We start from the raw sequence: 13,912 nt of genomic DNA, 5'->3' as shown, positions 1-13,912 counted from the left end.
TTTAGTTGTACATCGATATAGTGTGAGATGTGTAGGAAAGCAGCAGCTGTGCTAACTAAATGCAAATAATGGTCGCTCATGCGATGCGTTTCGAGCTGAAGGGCTCCGATTCACTAGTTTGTAAGAACAAAGTATCCTAAAAGTCCGCTAGGAGGCGCCTCCTTAGCTCAGTGGCAGAGAGCTGGTCTAGTAAACCAGAGGTCGTGAGTTCGATCCTCACAGGCGGCAAATGAATTTTGTAACAGCCCCTCCCACCGTGGCCCTTTCGAAAAAAGCGGTCAAGGATAAAAAAAATTATGAATGGGTGCGGTATTTAAGAAATGCTCTCGCAAATGAATAGTGTGAATGGTGCTATTAAAGTGGGCACCAGAAACTGCTGCTTTAGGCAGTCTCCGGAGAATGCCGACGTGAAATACTTAGTTCTTGTGATGTATTTTCTACCCCTGATAAAGACCCTCGCGATTGTCGTCGTCGGCGCCGCCGCCGCTTTGGTAATAGCGACAATTCGCCATTGTATCACATAGGGTGAGGTACCTTCTGCAAGCGACTGAGATGGCACTAAACGATTGAAGCTGATTTGCCACCTCTTGTTTGATCAGCGTCATAAGGGCTTGAATGTAACTTGCGATGGGACACAGCAAGAAGTAGCGTCGTACTTTTAGTACTGAAATTTGAGATGGAGAACTGCGTCAAAGATGGGAAAATCATTCTGCCAAGTGTACAAATGGCGAAAACGAGGTGTGAGTGGGGAAGTATATTGCGCCAGTGACCGTGTGGCGTAATGGATAAGGCGTCGGACTTCGGATCCGAAGATTGCAGGTTCGAATCCTGTCACGGTCGAGTTTTTCCTGTTCTGCAAAAGATGCATGCTGTTTTACTGTGTTGTTTGAGTACACTAAAACTAGTTGGAAGTTGCTGCTGTCCGCTTCCTGGCTACAAAACCGGCGTCTACCAGAAGCACAAGCAAGACAAGGGTGATCTGTAGCGAAGTTTTCGGCACAGTGCCGTTCAGGAGAGTTTTTGTTGGAACTACTGCATCTGATTCAGGAGCCAAGGGCTACGCCACAGGCGTCTGCGCACAGTCGAGCATGTGTGTTGAATAATGGTGCTGATAGCCACGTATCATTTCATGCAGATTTGATGCCTTTCGGAGACAATTTTTCATTGAATAGGATTGTAGCTGATTTGTGGCAGCAGGAAATAAGCTGTAGTCAAAAGAATCTTCAATAGATGGTCGCAGGTCACATCAGTATTGTATGGCTCGTAACGCGTTGCGTTCAGCCCGGCTAGCTCAGTCGGTAGAGCATGAGTCTCTTAATCTCAGGGTCGTGGGTTCGAGCCCCACGCTGGACGGCGCAAAATTTTGTGTCTACGCGGATCCAACATGCGCCCCTCTCGTGAGCCTTGCGTAATGAACGTAACGGGTTACGACGATGCCTAGCTTCGTATGAATATCAGAGGAACGGTATTTGAAGCTGAAAGTGACTCTGAAATGAAATAAATGTGTTGTTTTGCAATTTTAGTTGTACATCGATATAGTGTGAGATGTGTAGGAAAGCAGCAGCTGTGCTAACTAAATGCAAATAATGGTCGCTCATGCGGTGCGTTTCGAGCTGAAGGGCTCCGATTCACTAGTTTGTAAGAACAAAGTATCCTAAAAGTCCGCTAGGAGGCGCTTCCTTAGCTCAGTGGCAGAGCGCTGGTCTAGTAAACCAGAGGTCGTCAGTTCGATCCTCACAGGCGGCAAATGAATTTTGTAACAGCCCCTCCCACCGTGGCCCTTTCGAAAAAAGCGGTCAAGGATAAAAAAAATTATGAATGGGTGCGGTATTTAAGAAATGCTCTCGCAAATGAATAGTGTGAATGGTGCTATTAAAGTGGGCACCAGAAACTGCTGCTTTAGGCAGTCTCCGGAGAATGCCGACGTGAAATACTTAGTTCTTGTGATGTATTTTCTACCCCTGATAAAGACCCTCGCGATTGTCGTCGTCGGCGCCGCCGCCGCTTTGGTAATAGCGACAATTCGCCATTGTATCACATAGGGTGAGGTACCTTCTGCAAGCGACTGAGATGGCACTAAACGATTGAAGCTGATTTGCCACCTCTTGTTTGATCAGCGTCATAAGGGCTTGAATGTAACTTGCGATGGGACACAGCAAGAAGTAGCGTCGTACTTTTAGTACTGAAATTTGAGATGGAGAACTGCGTCAAAGATGGGAAAATCATTCTGCCAAGTGTACAAATGGCGAAAACGAGGTGTGAGTGGGGAAGTATATTGCGCCAGTGACCGTGTGGCCTAATGGATAAGGCGTCGGACTTCGGATCCGAAGATTGCAGGTTCGAATCCTGTCACGGTCGAGTTTTTCCTGTTCTGCAAAAGATGCATGCTGTTTTACTGTGTTGTTTGAGTACACTAAAACTAGTTGGAAGTTGCTGCTGTCCGCTTCCTGGCTACAAAACCGGCGTCTACCAGAAGCACAAGCAAGACAAGGGTGATCTGTAGCGAAGTTTTCGGCACAGTGCCGTTCAGGAGAGTTTTTGTTGGAACTACTGCATCTGATTCAGGAGCCAAGGGCTACGCCACAGGCGTCTGCGCACAGTCGAGCATGTGTGTTGAATAATGGTGCTGATAGCCACGTATCATTTCATGCAGATTTGATGCCTTTCGGAGACAATTTTTCATTGAATAGGATTGTAGCTGATTTGTGGCAGCAGGAAATAAGCTGTAGTCAAAAGAATCTTCAATAGATGGTCGCAGGTCACATCAGTATTGTATGGCTCGTAACGCGTTGCGTGCAGCCCGGCTAGCTCAGTCGGTAGAGCATGAGTCTCTTAATCTCAGGGTCGTGGGTTCGAGCCCCACGCTGGACGGCGCAAAATTTTGTGTCTACGCGGATCCAACATGCGCCCCTCTCGTGAGCCTTGCGTAATGAACGTAACGGGTTACGACGATGCCTAGCTTCGTATGAATATCAGAGGAACGGTATTTGAAGCTGAAAGTGACTCTGAAATGAAATAAATGTGTTGTTTTGCAATTTTAGTTGTACATCGATATAGTGTGAGATGTGTAGGAAAGCAGCAGCTGTGCTAACTAAATGCAAATAATGGTCGCTCATGCGGTGCGTTTCGAGCTGAAGGGCTCCGATTCACTAGTTTGTAAGAACAAAGTATCCTAAAAGTCCGCTAGGAGGCGCCTCCTTAGCTCAGTGGCAGAGCGCTGGTCTAGTAAACCAGAGGTCGTGAGTTCGATCCTCACAGGCGGCAAATGAATTTTGTAACAGCCCCTCCCACCGTGGCCCTTTCGAAAAAAGCGGTCAAGGATAAAAAAAATTATGAATGGGTGCGGTATTTAAGAAATGCTCTCGCAAATGAATAGTGTGAATGGTGCTATTAAAGTGGGCACCAGAAACTGCTGCTTTAGGCAGTCTCCGGAGAATGCCGACGTGAAATACTTAGTTCTTGTGATGTATTTTCTACCCCTGATAAAGACCCTCGCGATTGTCGTCGTCGGCGCCGCCGCCGCTTTGGTAATAGCGACAATTCGCCATTGTATCACATAGGGTGAGGTATCTTCTGCAAGCGACTGAGATGGCACTAAACGATTGAAGCTGATTTGCCACCTCTTGTTTGATCAGCGTCATAAGGGCTTGAATGTAACTTGCGATGGGACACAGCAAGAAGTAGCGTCGTACTTTTAGTACTGAAATTTGAGATGGAGAACTGCGTCAAAGATGGGAAATTCATTCTGCCAAGTGTACAAATGGCGAAAACGAGGTGTGAGTGGGGAAGTATATTGCGCCAGTGACCGTGTGGCCTAATGGATAAGGCGTCGGACTTCGGATCCGAAGATTGCAGGTTCGAATCCTGTCACGGTCGAGTTTTTCCTGTTCTGCAAAAGATGCATGCTGTTTTACTGTGTTGTTTGAGTACACTAAAACTAGTTGGAAGTTGCTGCTGTCCGCTTCCTGGCTACAAAACCGGCGTCTACCAGAAGCACAAGCAAGACAAGGGTGATCTCTAGCGAAGTTTTCGGCACAGTGCCGTTCAGGAGAGTTTTTGTTGGAACTACTGCATCTGATTCAGGAGCCAAGGGCTACGCCACAGGCGTCTGCGCACAGTCGAGCATGTGTGTTGAATAATGGTGCTGATAGCCACGTATCATTTCATGCAGATTTGATGCCTTTCGGAGACAATTTTTCATTGAATAGGATTGTAGCTGATTTGTGGCAGCAGGAAATAAGCTGTAGTCAAAAGAATCTTCAAAAGATGGTCGCAGGTCACATCAGTATTGTATGGCTCGTAACGCGTTGCGTGCAGCCCGGCTAGCTCAGTCGGTAGAGCATGAGTCTCTTAATCTCAGGGTCGTGGGTTCGAGCCCCACGCTGGACGGCGCAAAATTTTGTGTCTACACGGATCCAACATGCGCCCCTCTCGTGAGCCTTGCGTAATGAACGTAACGGGTTACGACGATGCCTAGCTTCGTATGAATATCAGAGGAACGGTATTTGAAGCTGAAAGTGACTCTGAAATGAAATAAATGTGTTGTTTTGCAATTTTAGTTGTACATCGATATAGTGTGAGATGTGTAGGAAAGCAGCAGCTGTGCTAACTAAATGCAAATAATGGTCGCTCATGCGGTGCGTTTCGAGCTGAAGGGCTCCGATTCACTAGTTTGTAAGAACAAAGTATCCTAAAAGTCCGATAGGAGGCGCCTTCTTAGCTCAGTGGCAGAGCGCTGGTCTAGTAAACCAGAGGTCGTGAGTTCGATCCTCACAGGCGGCAAATGAATTTTGTAACAGCCCCTCCCACCGTGGCCCTTTCGAAAAAAGCGGTCAAGGATAAAAAAAATTATGAATGGGTGCGGTATTTAAGAAATCCTCTCGCAAATGAATAGTGTGAATGGTGCTATTAAAGTGGGCACCAGAAACTGCTGCTTTAGGCAGTCTCCGGAGAATGCCGACGTGAAATACTTAGTTCTTGTGATGTATTTTCTACCCCTGATAAAGACCCTCGCGATTGTCGTCGTCGGCGCCGCCGCCGCTTTGGTAATAGCGACAATTCGCCATTGTATCTCATAGGGTGAGGTACCTTCTGCAAGCGACTGAGATGGCACTAAACGATTGAAGCTGGGCGCCGCCGCTTTGGTAATAGCGACAATTCGCCATTGTATCACATAGGGTGAGGTACCTTCTGCAAGCGACTGAGATGGCACTAAACGATTGAAGCTGATTTGCCACCTCTTGTTTGATCAGCGTCATAAGGGCTTGAATGTAACTTGCGATGGGACACAGCAAGAAGTAGCGTCGTACTTTTAGTACTGAAATTTGAGATGGAGAACTTCGTCAAAGATGGGAAAATCATTCTGCCAAGTGTACAAATGGCGAAAACGAGGTGTGAGTGGGGAAGTATATTGCGCCAGTGACCGTGTGGCCTAATGGATAAGGCGTCGGACTTCGGATCCGAAGATTGCAGGTTCGAATCCTGTCACGGTCGAGTTTTTCCTGTTCTGCAAAAGATGCATGCTGTTTTACTGTGTTGTTTGAGTACACTAAAACTAGTTGGAAGTTGCTGCTGTCCGCTTCCTGGCTACAAAACCGGCGTCTACCAGAAGCACAAGCAAGACAAGGGTGATCTGTAGCGAAGTTTTCGGCACAGTGCCGTTCAGGAGAGTTTTTGTTGGAACTACTGCATCTGATTCAGGAGCCAAGGGCTACGCCACAGGCGTCTGCGCACAGTCGAGCATGTGTGTTGAATAATGGTGCTGATAGCCACGTATCATTTCATGCAGATTTGATGCCTTTCGGAGACAATTTTTCATTGAATAGGATTGTAGCTGATTTGTGGCAGCAGGAAATAAGCTGTAGTCAAAAGAATCTTCAATAGATGGTCGCAGGTCACATCAGTATTGTATGGCTCGTAACGCGTTGCGTTCAGCCCGGCTAGCTCAGTCGGTAGAGCATGAGTCTCTTAATCTCAGGGTCGTGGGTTCGAGCCCCACGCTGGGCGGCGCAAAATTTTGTGTCTACGCGGATCCAACATGCGCCCCCCTCGTGAGCCTTGCGTAATGAACGTAACGGGTTACGACGATGCCTAGCTTCGTATGAATATCAGAGGAACGGTATTTGAAGCTGAAAGTGACTCTGAAATGAAATAAATGTGTTGTTTTGCAATTTTAGTTGTACATCGATATAGTGTGAGATGTGTAGGAAAGCAGCAGCTGTGCTAACTAAATGCAAATAATGGTCGCTCATGCGGTGCGTTTCGAGCTGAAGGGCTCCGATTCACTAGTTTGTAAGAACAAAGTATCCTAAAAGTCCGCTAGGAGGCGCTTCCTTAGCTCAGTGGCAGAGCGCTGGTCTAGTAAACCAGAGGTCGTGAGTTCGATCCTCACAGGCGGCAAATGAATTTTGTAACAGCCCCTCCCACCGTGGCCCTTTCGAAAAAAGCGGTCAAGGATAAAAAAAATTATGAATGGGTGCGGTATTTAAGAAATGCTCTCGCAAATGAATAGTGTGAATGGTGCTATTAAAGTGGGCACCAGAAACTGCTGCTTTAGGCAGTCTCCGGAGAATGCCGACGTGAAATACTTAGTTCTTGTGATGTATTTTCTACCCCTGATAAAGACCCTCGCGATTGTCGTCGTCGGCGCCGCCGCCGCTTTGGTAATAGCGACAATTCGCCATTGTATCACATAGGGTGAGGTACCTTCTGCAAGCGACTGAGATGGCACTAAACGATTGAAGCTGATTTGCCACCTCTTGTTTGATCAGCGTCATAAGGGCTTGAATGTAACTTGCGATGGGACACAGCAAGAAGTAGCGTCGTACTTTTAGTACTGAAATTTGAGATGGAGAACTGCGTCAAAGATGGGAAAATCATTCTGCCAAGTGTACAAATGGCGAAAACGAGGTGTGAGTGGGGAAGTATATTGCGCCAGTGACCGTGTGGCCTGATGGATAAGGCGTCGGACTTCGGATCCGAAGATTGCAGGTTCGAATCCTGTCACGGTCGAGTTTTTCCTGTTCTGCAAAAGATGCATGCTGTTTTACTGTGTTGTTTGAGTACACTAAAACTAGTTGGAAGTTGCTGCTGTCCGCTTCCTGGCTACAAAACCGGCGTCTACCAGAAGCACAAGCAAGACAAGGGTGATCTGTAGCGAAGTTTTCGGCACAGTGCCGTTCAGGAGAGTTTTTGTTGGTACTACTGCATCTGATTCAGGAGCCAAGGGCTACGCCACAGGCGTCTGCGCACAGTCGAGCATGTGTGTTGAATAATGGTGCTGATAGCCACGTATCATTTCATGCAGATTTGATGCCTTTCGGAGACAATTTTTCATTGAATAGGATTGTAGCTGATTTGTGGCAGCAGGAAATAAGCTGTAGTCAAAAGAATCTTCAATAGATGGTCGCAGGTCACATCAGTATTGTATGGCTCGTAACGCGTTGCGTGCAGCCCGGCTAGCTCAGTCGGTAGAGCATGAGTCTTTTAATCTCAGGGTCGTGGGTTCGAGCCCCACGCTGGACGGCGCAAAATTTTGTGTCTACGCGGATCCAACATGCGCCCCTCTCGTGAGCCTTGCGTAATGAACGTAACGGGTTACGACGATGCCTAGCTTCGTATGAATATCAGAGGAACGGTATTTGAAGCTGAAAGTGACTCTGAAATGAAATAAATGTGTTGTTTTGCAATTTTAGTTGTACATCGATATAGTGTGAGATGTGTAGGAAAGCAGCAGCTGTGCTAACTAAATGTAAATAATGGTCGCTCATGCGGTGCGTTTCGAGCTGAAGGGCTCCGATTCACTAGTTTGTAAGAACAAAGTATCCTAAAAGTCCGCTAGGAGGCGCCTCCTTAGCTCAGTGGCAGAGCGCTGGTCTAGTAAACCAGAGGTCGTGAGTTCGATCCTCACAGGCGGCAAATGAATTTTGTAACAGCCCCTCCCACCGTGGCCCTTTCGAAAAAAGCGGTCAAGGATAAAAAAAATTATGAATGGGTGCGGTATTTAAGAAATGCTCTCGCAAATGAATAGTGTGAATGGTGCTATTAAAGTGGGCACCAGAAACTGCTGCTTTAGGCAGTCTCCGGAGAATGCCGACGTGAAATACTTAGTTCTTGTGATGTATTTTCTACCCCTGATAAAGACCCTCGCGATTGTCGTCGTCGGCGCCGCCGCCGCTTTGGTAATAGCGACAATTCGCCATTGTATCACATAGGGTGAGGTACCTTCTGCAAGCGACTGAGATGGCACTAAACGATTGAAGCTGATTTGCCACCTCTTGTTTGATCAGCGTCATAAGGGCTTGAATGTAACTTGCGATGGGACACAGCAAGAAGTAGCGTCGTACTTTTAGTACTGAAATTTGAGATGGAGAACTGCGTCAAAGATGGGAAAATCATTCTGCCAAGTGTACAAATGGCGAAAACGAGGTGTGAGTGGGGAAGTATATTGCGCCAGTGACCGTGTGGCGTAATGGATTAGGCGTCGGACTTCGGATCCGAAGATTGCAGGTTCGAATTCTGTCACGGTCGAGTTTTTCCTGTTCTGCAAAAGATGCATGCTGTTTTACTGTGTTGTTTGAGTACACTAAAACTAGTTGGAAGTTGCTGCTGTCCGCTTCCTGGCTACAAAACCGGCGTCTACCAGAAGCACAAGCAAGACAAGGGTGATCTGTAGCGAAGTTTTCGGCACAGTGCCGTTCAGGAGAGTTTTTGTTGGAACTACTGCATCTGATTCAGGAGCCAAGGGCTACGCCACAGGCGTCTGCGCACAGTCGAGCATGTGTGTTGAATAATGGTGCTGATAGCCACGTATCATTTCATGCAGATTTGATGCCTTTCGCAGACAATTTTTCATTGAATAGGATTGTAGCTGATTTGTGGCAGCAGGAAATAAGCTGTAGTCAAAAGAATCTTCAATAGATGGTCGCAGGTCACATCAGTATTGTATGGCTCGTAACGCGTTGCGTGCAGCCCGGCTAGCTCAGTCGGTAGAGCATGAGACTCTTAATCTCAGGGTCGTGGGTTCGAGCCCCACGCTGGGCGGCGCAAAATTTTGTGTCTACGCGGATCCAACATGCGCCCCTCTCGTGAGCCTTGCGTAATGAACGTAACGGGTTACGACGATGCCTAGCTTCGTATGAATATCAGAGGAACGGTATTTGAAGCTGAAAGTGACTCTGAAATGAAATAAATGTGTTGTTTTGCAATTTTAGTTGTACATCGATATAGTGTGAGATGTGTAGGAAAGCAGCAGCTGTGCTAACTAAATGCAAATAATGGTCGCTCATGCGGTGCGTTTCGAGCTGAAGGGCTCCGATTCACTAGTTTGTAAGAACAAAGTATCCTAAAAGTCCGCTAGGAGGCGCCTCCTTAGCTCAGTGGCAGAGCGCTGGTCTAGTAAACCAGAGGTCGTGCGTTCGATCCTCACAGGCGGCAAATGAATTTTGTAACAGCCCCTCCCACCGTGGCCCTTTCGAAAAAAGCGGTCAAGGATAAAAAAAATTATGAATGGGTGCGGTATTTAAGAAATGCTCTCGCAAATGAATAGTGTGAATGGTGCTATTAAAGTGGGCACCAGAAACTGCTGCTTTAGGCAGTCTCCGGAGAATGCCGACGTGAAATACTTAGTTCTTGTGACGTATTTTCTACCCCTGATAAAGACCCTCGCGATTGTCGTCGTCTGCGCCGCCGCCGCTTTGGTAATAGCGACAATTCGCCATTGTATCACATAGGGTGAGGTACCTTCTGCAAGCGACTGAGATGGCACTAAACGATTGAAGCTGATTTGCCACCTCTTGTTTGATCAGCGTCATAAGGGCTTGAATGTAACTTGCGATGGGACACAGCAAGAAGTAGCGTCGTACTTTTAGTACTGAAATTTGAGATGGAGAACTGCGTCAAAGATGGGAAAATCATTCTGCCAAGTGTACAAATGGCGAAAACGAGGTGTGAGTGGGGAAGTATATTTCGCCAGTGACCGTGTGGCCTAATGGATAAGGCGTCGGACTTCGGATCCGAAGATTGCAGGTTCGAACCCTGTCACGGTCGAGTTTTTTCCTGTTCTGCAAAAGATGCATGCTGTTTTACTGTGTTGTTTGAGTACACTAAAACTAGTTGGAAGTTGCTGCTGTCCGCTTCCTGGCTACAAAACCGGCGTCTACCAGAAGCACAAGCAAGACAAGGGTGATCTGTAGCGAAGTTTTCGGCACAGTGCCGTTCAGGAGAGTTTTTGTTAGAACTACTGCATCTGATTCAGGAGCCAAGGGCTACGCCACAGGCGTCTGCGCACAGTCGAGCATGTGTGTTGAATAATGGTGCTGATAGCCACGTATCATTTCATGCAGATTTGATGCCTTTCGGAGACAATTTTTCATTGAATAGGATTGTAGCTGATTTGTGGCAGCAGGAAATAAGCTGTAGTCAAAAGAATCTTCAATAGATGGTCGCAGGTCACATCAGTATTGTATGGCTCGTAACGCGTTGCGTGCAGCCCGGCTAGCTCAGTCGGTAGAGCATGAGACTCTTAATCTCAGGGTCGTGGGTTCGAGCCCCACGCTGGGCGGCGCAAAATTTTGTGTCTACGCGGATCCAACATGCGCCCCTCTCGTGAGCCTTGCGTAATGAACGTAACGGGTTACGACGATGCCTAGCTTCGTATGAATATCAGAGGAACGGTATTTGAAGCTGAAAGTGACTCTGAAATGAAATAAATGTGTTGTTTTGCAATTTTAGTTGTACATCGATATAGTGTGAGATGTGTAGGAAAGCAGCAGCTGTGCTAACTAAATGCAAATAATGGTCGCTCATGCGGTGCGTTTCGAGCTGAAGGGCTCCGATTCACTAGTTTGTAAGAACAAAGTATCCTAAAAGTCCGCTAGGAGGCGCCTCCTTAGCTCAGTGGCAGAGCGCTGGTCTAGTAAACCAGAGGTCGTGAGTTCGATCCTCACAGGCGGCAAATGAATTTTGTAACAGCCCCTCCCACCGTGGCCCTTTCGAAAAAAGCGGTCAAGGATAAAAAAAATTATGAATGGGTGCGGTATTTAAGAAATGCTCTCGCAAATGAATAGTGTGAATGGTGCTATTAAAGTGGGCACCAGAAACTGCTGCTTTAGGCAGTCTCCGGAGAATGCCGACGTGAAATACTTAGTTCTTGTGATGTATTTTCTACCCCTGATAAAGACCCTCGCGTTTGTCGTCGTCGGCGCCGCCGCCGCTTTGGTAATAGCGACAATTCGCCATTGTATCACATAGGGTGAGGTACCTTCTGCAAGCGACTGAGATGGCACTAAACGATTGAAGCTGATTTGCCACCTCTTGTTTGATCAGCGTCATAAGGGCTTGAATGTAACTTGCGATGGGACACAGCAAGAAGTAGCGTCGTACTTTTAGTACTGAAATTTGAGATGGAGAACTGTGTCAAAGATGGGAAAATCATTCTGCCAAGTGTACAAATGGCGAAAACGAGGTGTGAGTGGGGAAGTATATTGCGCCAGTGACCGTGTGGCGTAATGGATAAGGCGTCGGACTTCGGATCCGAAGATTGCAGGTTCGAATCCTGTCACGGTCGAGTTTTTCCTGTTCTGCAAAAGATGCATGCTGTTTTACTGTGTTGTTTGAGTACACTAAAACTAGTTGGAAGTTGCTGCTGTCCGCTTCCTGGCTACAAAACCGGCGTCTACCAGAAGCACAAGCAAGACAAGGGTGATCTGTAGCGAAGTTTTCGGCACAGTGCCGTTCAGGAGAGTTTTTGTTGGTACCACTGCATCTGATTCAGGAGCCAAGGGCTACGCCACAGGCGTCTGCGCACAGTCGAGCATGTGTGTTGAATAATGGTGCTGATAGCCACGTATCATTTCATGCAGATTTGATGCCTTTCGGAGACAATTTTTCATTGAATAGGATTGTAGCTGATTTGTGGCAGCAGGAAATAAGCTGTAGTCAAAAGAATCTTCAATAGATGGTCGCAGGTCACATCAGTATTGTATGGCTCGTAACGCGTTGCGTGCAGCCCGGCTAGCTCAGTCGGTAGAGCATGAGACTCTTAATCTCAGGGTCGTGGGTTCGAGCCCCACGCTGGGCGGCGCAAAATTTTGTGTCTACGCGGATCCAACATGCGCCCCTCTCGTGAGCCTTGCGTAATGAACGTAACGGGTTACGACGATGCCTAGCTTCGTATGAATATCAGAGGAACGGTATTTGAAGCTGAAATTGACTCTGAAATGAAATAAATGTGTTGTTTTGCAATTTTAGTTGTACATCGATATAGTGTGAGATGTGTAGGAAAGCAGCAGCTGTGCTAACTAAATGCAAATAATGGTCGCTCATGCGGTGCGTTTCGAGCTGAAGGGCTCCGATTCACTAGTTTGTAAGAACAAAGTATCCTAAAAGTCCGCTAGGAGGCGCCTCCTTAGCTCAGTGGCAGAGAGCTGGTCTAGTAAACCAGAGGTCGTGAGTTCGATCCTCACAGGCGGCAAATGAATTTTGTAACAGCCCCTCCCACCGTGGCCCTTTCGAAAAAAGCGGTCAAGGATAAAAAAAATTATGAATGGGTGCGGTATTTAAGAAATGCTCTCGCAAATGAATAGTGTGAATGGTGCTATTAAAGTGGGCACCAGAAACTGCTGCTTTAGGCAGTCTCCGGAGAATGCCGACGTGAAATACTTAGTTCTTGTGATGTATTTTCTACCCCTGATAAAGACCCTCGCGATTGTCGTCGTCGGCGCCGCCGCCGCTTTGGTAATAGCGACAATTCGCCATTGTATCACATAGGGTGAGGTACCTTCTGCAAGCGACTGAGATGGCACTAAACGATTGAAGCTGATTTGCCACCTCTTGTTTGATCAGCGTCATAAGGGCTTGAATGTAACTTGCGATGGGACACAGCAAGAAGTAGCGTCGTACTTTTAGTACTGAAATTTGAGATGGAGAACTGCGTCAAAGATGGGAAAATCATTCTGCCAAGTGTACAAATGGCGAAAACGAGGTGTGAGTGGGGAAGTATATTGCGCCAGTGACCGTGTGGCCTAATGGATAAGGCGTCGGACTTCGGATCCGAAGATTGCAGGTTCGAATCCTGTCACGGTCGAGTTTTTCCTGTTCTGCAAAAGATGCATGCTGTTTTACTGTGTTGTTTGAGTACACTAAAACTAGTTGGAAGTTGCTGCTGTCCGCTTCCTGGCTACAAAACCGGCGTCTACCAGAAGCACAAGCAAGACAAGGGTGATCTGTAGCGAAGTTTTCGGCACAGTGCCGTTCAGGAGAGTTTTTGTTAGAACTACTGCATCTGATTCAGGAGCCAAGGGCTACGCCACAGGCGTCTGCGCACAGTCGAGCATGTGTGTTGAATAATGGTGCTGATAGCCACGTATCATTTCATGCAGATTTGATGCCTTTCGGAGACAATTTTTCATTGAATAGGATTGTAGCTGATTTGTGGCAGCAGGAAATAAGCTGTAGTCAAAAGAATCTTCAATAGATGGTCGCAGGTCACATCAGTATTGTATGGCTCGTAACGCGTTGCGTGCAGCCCGGCTAGCTCAGTCGGTAGAGCATGAGACTCTTAATCTCAGGGTCGTGGGTTCGAGCCCCACGCTGGGCGGCGCAAAATTTTGTGTCTACGCGGATCCAACATGCGCCCCTCTCGTGAGCCTTGCGTAATGAACGTAACGGGTTACGACGATGCCTAGCTTCGTATGAATATCAGAGGAACGGTATTTGAAGCTGAAAGTGACTCTGAAATGAAATAAATGTGTTGTTTTGCAATTTTAGTTGTACATCGATATAGTGTGAGATGTGTAGGAAAGCAGCAGCTGTGCTAACTAAATGCAAATAATGGTCGCTCATGCGGTGCGTTTCGAGCTGAAGGGCTCCGATTCACTAGTTTGTAAGAACAAAGTATCCTAAAAGTCCGCTA

General features: G+C 47.1%; 26 non-coding genes across 26 annotated transcripts; all 26 read left to right on the top strand.

Annotated features, from left to right (window-relative positions):
• The first annotated feature begins 156 nt into the window (after positions 1 to 156).
• Positions 157 to 228, top strand: Trnat-agu (transfer RNA threonine (anticodon AGU)). Its single transcript has one exon. It is a non-coding gene; the product is annotated as a tRNA-Thr (tRNA).
• Positions 229 to 767: 539 nt separating this feature from the next.
• Positions 768 to 840, top strand: Trnar-ucg (transfer RNA arginine (anticodon UCG)). The gene has a single exon. It is a non-coding gene; the product is annotated as a tRNA-Arg (tRNA).
• A 440-nt stretch (positions 841 to 1,280) lies between these two features.
• Trnak-cuu (transfer RNA lysine (anticodon CUU)) lies at positions 1,281 to 1,353 on the top strand. The gene has a single exon. It is a non-coding gene; the product is annotated as a tRNA-Lys (tRNA).
• A 321-nt stretch (positions 1,354 to 1,674) lies between these two features.
• Positions 1,675 to 1,746, top strand: Trnat-agu (transfer RNA threonine (anticodon AGU)). Its single transcript has one exon. It is a non-coding gene; the product is annotated as a tRNA-Thr (tRNA).
• Positions 1,747 to 2,285: 539 nt separating this feature from the next.
• Positions 2,286 to 2,358, top strand: Trnar-ucg (transfer RNA arginine (anticodon UCG)). The gene has a single exon. It is a non-coding gene; the product is annotated as a tRNA-Arg (tRNA).
• A 440-nt stretch (positions 2,359 to 2,798) lies between these two features.
• On the top strand, positions 2,799 to 2,871 carry Trnak-cuu (transfer RNA lysine (anticodon CUU)). Its single transcript has one exon. It is a non-coding gene; the product is annotated as a tRNA-Lys (tRNA).
• Positions 2,872 to 3,192: 321 nt separating this feature from the next.
• Positions 3,193 to 3,264, top strand: Trnat-agu (transfer RNA threonine (anticodon AGU)). Its single transcript has one exon. It is a non-coding gene; the product is annotated as a tRNA-Thr (tRNA).
• Positions 3,265 to 3,803: 539 nt separating this feature from the next.
• Positions 3,804 to 3,876, top strand: Trnar-ucg (transfer RNA arginine (anticodon UCG)). The gene has a single exon. It is a non-coding gene; the product is annotated as a tRNA-Arg (tRNA).
• A 440-nt stretch (positions 3,877 to 4,316) lies between these two features.
• Positions 4,317 to 4,389, top strand: Trnak-cuu (transfer RNA lysine (anticodon CUU)). The gene has a single exon. It is a non-coding gene; the product is annotated as a tRNA-Lys (tRNA).
• A 321-nt stretch (positions 4,390 to 4,710) lies between these two features.
• Positions 4,711 to 4,782, top strand: Trnat-agu (transfer RNA threonine (anticodon AGU)). Its single transcript has one exon. It is a non-coding gene; the product is annotated as a tRNA-Thr (tRNA).
• A 638-nt stretch (positions 4,783 to 5,420) lies between these two features.
• On the top strand, positions 5,421 to 5,493 carry Trnar-ucg (transfer RNA arginine (anticodon UCG)). Its single transcript has one exon. It is a non-coding gene; the product is annotated as a tRNA-Arg (tRNA).
• Positions 5,494 to 5,933: 440 nt separating this feature from the next.
• On the top strand, positions 5,934 to 6,006 carry Trnak-cuu (transfer RNA lysine (anticodon CUU)). Its single transcript has one exon. It is a non-coding gene; the product is annotated as a tRNA-Lys (tRNA).
• Positions 6,007 to 6,327: 321 nt separating this feature from the next.
• On the top strand, positions 6,328 to 6,399 carry Trnat-agu (transfer RNA threonine (anticodon AGU)). Its single transcript has one exon. It is a non-coding gene; the product is annotated as a tRNA-Thr (tRNA).
• Positions 6,400 to 6,938: 539 nt separating this feature from the next.
• Trnar-ucg (transfer RNA arginine (anticodon UCG)) lies at positions 6,939 to 7,011 on the top strand. Its single transcript has one exon. It is a non-coding gene; the product is annotated as a tRNA-Arg (tRNA).
• A 440-nt stretch (positions 7,012 to 7,451) lies between these two features.
• Positions 7,452 to 7,524, top strand: Trnak-uuu (transfer RNA lysine (anticodon UUU)). The gene has a single exon. It is a non-coding gene; the product is annotated as a tRNA-Lys (tRNA).
• A 321-nt stretch (positions 7,525 to 7,845) lies between these two features.
• Trnat-agu (transfer RNA threonine (anticodon AGU)) lies at positions 7,846 to 7,917 on the top strand. Its single transcript has one exon. It is a non-coding gene; the product is annotated as a tRNA-Thr (tRNA).
• A 1,052-nt stretch (positions 7,918 to 8,969) lies between these two features.
• On the top strand, positions 8,970 to 9,042 carry Trnak-cuu (transfer RNA lysine (anticodon CUU)). The gene has a single exon. It is a non-coding gene; the product is annotated as a tRNA-Lys (tRNA).
• Positions 9,043 to 9,363: 321 nt separating this feature from the next.
• Trnat-agu (transfer RNA threonine (anticodon AGU)) lies at positions 9,364 to 9,435 on the top strand. Its single transcript has one exon. It is a non-coding gene; the product is annotated as a tRNA-Thr (tRNA).
• A 539-nt stretch (positions 9,436 to 9,974) lies between these two features.
• Trnar-ucg (transfer RNA arginine (anticodon UCG)) lies at positions 9,975 to 10,047 on the top strand. Its single transcript has one exon. It is a non-coding gene; the product is annotated as a tRNA-Arg (tRNA).
• A 441-nt stretch (positions 10,048 to 10,488) lies between these two features.
• Positions 10,489 to 10,561, top strand: Trnak-cuu (transfer RNA lysine (anticodon CUU)). The gene has a single exon. It is a non-coding gene; the product is annotated as a tRNA-Lys (tRNA).
• Positions 10,562 to 10,882: 321 nt separating this feature from the next.
• On the top strand, positions 10,883 to 10,954 carry Trnat-agu (transfer RNA threonine (anticodon AGU)). Its single transcript has one exon. It is a non-coding gene; the product is annotated as a tRNA-Thr (tRNA).
• A 539-nt stretch (positions 10,955 to 11,493) lies between these two features.
• Trnar-ucg (transfer RNA arginine (anticodon UCG)) lies at positions 11,494 to 11,566 on the top strand. Its single transcript has one exon. It is a non-coding gene; the product is annotated as a tRNA-Arg (tRNA).
• Positions 11,567 to 12,006: 440 nt separating this feature from the next.
• Positions 12,007 to 12,079, top strand: Trnak-cuu (transfer RNA lysine (anticodon CUU)). Its single transcript has one exon. It is a non-coding gene; the product is annotated as a tRNA-Lys (tRNA).
• A 321-nt stretch (positions 12,080 to 12,400) lies between these two features.
• On the top strand, positions 12,401 to 12,472 carry Trnat-agu (transfer RNA threonine (anticodon AGU)). The gene has a single exon. It is a non-coding gene; the product is annotated as a tRNA-Thr (tRNA).
• Positions 12,473 to 13,011: 539 nt separating this feature from the next.
• On the top strand, positions 13,012 to 13,084 carry Trnar-ucg (transfer RNA arginine (anticodon UCG)). Its single transcript has one exon. It is a non-coding gene; the product is annotated as a tRNA-Arg (tRNA).
• Positions 13,085 to 13,524: 440 nt separating this feature from the next.
• Trnak-cuu (transfer RNA lysine (anticodon CUU)) lies at positions 13,525 to 13,597 on the top strand. The gene has a single exon. It is a non-coding gene; the product is annotated as a tRNA-Lys (tRNA).
• The last annotated feature ends 315 nt before the right edge of the window (positions 13,598 to 13,912 follow it).

Source organism: Schistocerca cancellata, chromosome 8 (genome assembly GCF_023864275.1).
Source record: "Schistocerca cancellata isolate TAMUIC-IGC-003103 chromosome 8, iqSchCanc2.1, whole genome shotgun sequence".
In the NCBI taxonomy this organism is placed as follows: domain Eukaryota; kingdom Metazoa; phylum Arthropoda; class Insecta; order Orthoptera; family Acrididae; genus Schistocerca; species Schistocerca cancellata.
The sequence above is the reverse complement of the archived record's forward strand: the minus strand, read 5'-3'. Positions and strand labels throughout refer to the sequence as shown.